Consider the following 4470-nt stretch of genomic DNA (forward strand, 5'->3'; position numbering starts at 1 on the left):
TCCAACTACCTGCTATCAAGTCACATACTAGTGTAAAATATATGAATAATATGTCTGAATATTTCTACATGAGTTTAGAATGTCTATGCATGATAAAAACTCAATACCAAAACCGTATAAATTCATGTATCGGACACAAATCTATGTGTCCATACGTAAGGCATTTGAAATCACTATTTTCCTGCAACAATACTTAGAAGAATATTTAAGCTTAATAAAAAATAAAATTTTAAATTGGATAGTAAAACATATTTAAATGGAAAGAAAGAAAAAAAAAATAACTGAGTCTTTGAGCCACCACTCCAATCCTCCACTTCACAAGTAATAGCAAGACCAAGTCTCCGTAAATCAAGGCTGTCCAAGCATATCCAAAAGAACATTTTTAGATCCAATAATTACTACCCCTTAGGCTTAAGCCCAATCCCATTCGATATTTTCAAGCCCAATCATATTACTAACGTTTTTCGCCGGAAGTGTAAAAACCAATGGCCGGAAAAGGAGAAGGTCCGGCGATCGGGATCGCTCTCGGAACCACAAACTGTTACGTCGCCGTTTGGAAAAATGATCATGTGGAGATGATCACCGAAGATTGCGGTGGGAGCGAGCTCGCTCGTACGACGCCGTCCTACGTTTCTTTGTAGAAGACCGGCGTTGGATTGGTCTCAGTTCTAAGCTCGGTATCGAAAATAACCCCACTAACACAGTTTTCGGTAAACATTTGATTCTCAAAATCTTAATTCTTTTTATTTTTTACGTTTATTGAAATAGTGTGTTATTGATGGATGCATGTTATATTTGTTATAATTACGTGATCATTTCAGTATTTGAAGTTTATCACCAAGTTTATTATTCGTCTTAGTTACTAGATTCACTGTTAAATATTTATATTTAATGAATTTCCTAATATTTTAAGAGTTTAAGCAAAAACTACCGGATTCTTTCGAACCTGTGTCGAATCAAGCTTAATTTTCATGTTCAGCGATGTGTGTTGTCATTCATAAATAATTGCTTGGATTTTATAATTACAATGCATCCAGTAGAGTATGTGATTAGTGTTTTTTTTTTTTATTGGATCTCCATAACCTCAATGCATTTAGTATGAATATGAAATCATTTATATTTTTAGATCATTTTATAGAGAGATTAGTTTCTGGTTTCCAACTTATACTGCCACTATATATAATATATTGTAATTCTTGAATATCTAAATTCTAATTTTACAAAAATGAATTGATCTAGCTGCATTTAAGTTCAAAAATTAATAAAAATTGTTAGTATCAAGCAACTTTGGACAGAGAGATTAGTTTGTGGATGGTGCTATATAAATACATTGCATGCAGTATGAGTATGATATCAATTTCTCCTCTGTGCTATAATAATGGTAGGTGTATTTTCCTATTAACAGATGCAAAGCGCCTTATTGGGCGGAGGGCTAGTGATCCCTCTGTACTGAGTGACATGAAAATATGGCCATTTAAAGTTACTGCTGGACCTGGTGACAAGCCAATGATTTGTGTATACTACAAGGAAGAAGGAAAGCAGTTTACTGCTGAACAAATCTCAGCTATGGTTCTTACAGAAGTGAAGAGAGTTGTTGAGAAATTCATTGGATCAACTGTCAAAAACGCCGTGGTGTCTGTACCAGCTTGCTTCAATGACTCGCAGAGTCAAGCTACCAAAGATGCTTGTGCTATTGCTAGTTTGAATGTTATGCGTATTATCAATGAGCCTACAGCTGCAGGCATTGCTTATTTTATGGACAAACAAGATAGTAGTAGTAATGTAGGAAAAAAGAATGTGCTTATCTATGATCTTGGTGGTGGTACTCTTGATGTTTCTGTTCTTTCTATTGGCAACGGTATGATTGAGGTGAAAGCCACGGCAGGAGACACTCATCTTGGAGGAAAGATTTCGACAATAAATTGGTTAATCACGTTGTCCTGCAATTCAAGAGAAAGCACAGGAAGGACCTTACGCATAGCCCTAAATCATTAAGCCAAGTATGGACAACTTGTGAGAAGATGACGCGTACTCTTTCCGACAATGACGAGGCAATATTTGACGTCTACGACCTATACGATGGAATCCACTTGCAACGTCTCGCGTGCCAAGTTTGAGGAGTTGAGCGCGGACCTCTTTAAGAAATGTATGGAGCCAGTTGAGAAATGTTTAAGGGATGCAAGAATGGACAAGGATAGTGTCGACGAGATTGTACTTGTTGGTGGATCAAGTAGAATTCCAAAAATACAACAGCTATTGCAGGACTACTTTAATGGTAAGGAACTTTACAAGAGTATTAATCCTGATGAAGCTGTTGCCTACGGTGCGGCTGTACAAGCTGCGATTCTTAGCGGAGAGGTTAATAATAAGAGGATTCAAGATTTGCTGATTTCGGATGTCACGCCTCTATCAATAGGATTGGAAACAACAGGAGGAGTTATGACTATGTTAATTCCAAGGGACACAACAATTCCTGCTAAGAAAGAGAGGATATTTTCAACATATTCAGATAATCAAACTGGACTGTCAATTCAGGTTTACGAAGGAGAGAGAGCAAGAACAAAAGACAACAACTTGTTGGGCACATTTGAGCTCTCTGGTATACACCCTATTCCTAGAGGTGTACTTCCTGCTAACTGTTTCCTTTAATGTCGATGCCAATGGAATATTGAATGTCTCTGCTGAGGACAAGACCACGGGTCAGAACAAAAAGATTACAGTTACGAATGATAAAGGTCGGCTTTCGAAGGAAGAGATTGAGAATATGGCCAAGGATGAAAAGAAGTACAAGGCAGATGATGAAGAATACAGGAAAAGAGCCGAAGCTGAAGAAGCGTTGCAGGGGTAAACCTCCTTCATACACTTCTGGATCTTGGGCGAGGAGAATATTGTCGCGCAGCTTAGCGCAACAGACAAGAAAAAGGTTGAGGATATTCTTGAACAGGCTAATTCATGGATAAATACCAATCCATGTGCAGAAACTCATGAGTTAGAGGACAAGAAGAAGGAACTTGAAGGCTTATGTAATCCCATTTTTGTCAAGATACAGCCAGGGCCGAAAGAACAAGAGGTGTGGCCTAAATACGTACATTAATGAAAGGCTTTAAATTTTTCCTTTTTAACAAACTTTGTATATATTTTTATTTGGAGTTCATTTTACTAGCTTTTTGAGATACAAAGTTATTATATATATATATATATATATATGTATCGAGAGAGAGACCTAATCCGTTTCTTCTCTCTTGAGACATTCTTGATTGTTTGTAAGATTTTATCAATTCTGATTTTGAAGAACTTTTTTCCACAAATGCAATTGTTACAGGAACCGTGAATATTATTCTATAAGCATAGGCATTTGAAAATGAATCAAGTCTTTTTAACTAATTGGGTATAACGATTAGAGTATTATCTTTTATTTTACTATTTTTCTTAATATTTTTAATTTAAAAATAAATCTAAACATCATTTTCGAATGACTATTCATCCATCCATTTCAAAAAGATTGACACGATTTTCGTTTAGTCCGTTTCTGAAAAATTGGTATATTTCTATATTTCCTTAATGAGAAGTTTTTATAGTCGCACAAATGTTATGACTTGTTTAAGATCACACATTTCAAAAGTTTTATAGCTGCACGAATGTTATGACATATTTATGACCACAAATTTCAAAAGTCTTCCTCTTTTTGTTAAACTTTGGGCTAAGTCAAACTTAAACAAACTAAATAAAACGGAGGGAGCATATTTTAAGGAACTTTTGAGATTAAGGCAATATTTTTCAAAATTCTTATCACCTAGTGATCTCAATTTTTACGTGCAAATAGAAATAAAAAAATATTTTCATATGCTTGAATTGTTCATATCTATTTAGAAGTTTCCTTTACCCCTTTTAATTAAAAATTATACTATTGTATTTTAAAATACTCAATTATTTAAGAAAATTAATTCATAACCGACTTCTACTAAAAAAAATGAGACCCCAAATATTTTGGACTTTGGAGCCTAAACTCTTAGGGATCGTTTGATTATCGGGATAAGTATACTAATTTCGGGATAGAATATGAAATTGAATTTACTTCATGTTTAGTTATCGCTATGATTAATGGTGGGATAAATTTTATACCAAAATGATGGCGTTAGATATTCTATATATAATAATATGGGATAGCTAATATTATGGGATATTCCAGCTCATGGTTTAGGGGTTGTTTGATTCATATATGGGATAAACAAACTGGAACGGAAGGTAGCTTTACTAAGGACTGGACGATGATGCTATTGGTAAACAGAATAGATCGAATTTTTGGAATCCCCTTCTACAAATGCTTGTGGTTTATATAATCTGATTTGTAGCTAGTTTAAACTTTAGCCATTTTCCTCATATATTCGGCAAAAAGTTTCCCTCATGTTCCTAATTTCCTTCAGCTATGAGTTAAAGTTATTTCGTTTTATAACAAACGTCAAAACTCTT

General features: G+C 34.7%; 1 pseudogene; it reads left to right on the forward strand.

Annotated features, from left to right (window-relative positions):
- The first annotated feature begins 260 nt into the window (after positions 1–260).
- On the forward strand, positions 261–3148 carry LOC104248789 (heat shock cognate 70 kDa protein-like; annotated as a pseudogene).
- Positions 3149–4470: the final 1322 nt, after the last annotated feature.

Source organism: Nicotiana sylvestris, chromosome 2 (assembly GCF_000393655.2).
Source record: "Nicotiana sylvestris chromosome 2, ASM39365v2, whole genome shotgun sequence".
Lineage (NCBI taxonomy): Eukaryota > Viridiplantae > Streptophyta > Magnoliopsida > Solanales > Solanaceae > Nicotiana > Nicotiana sylvestris.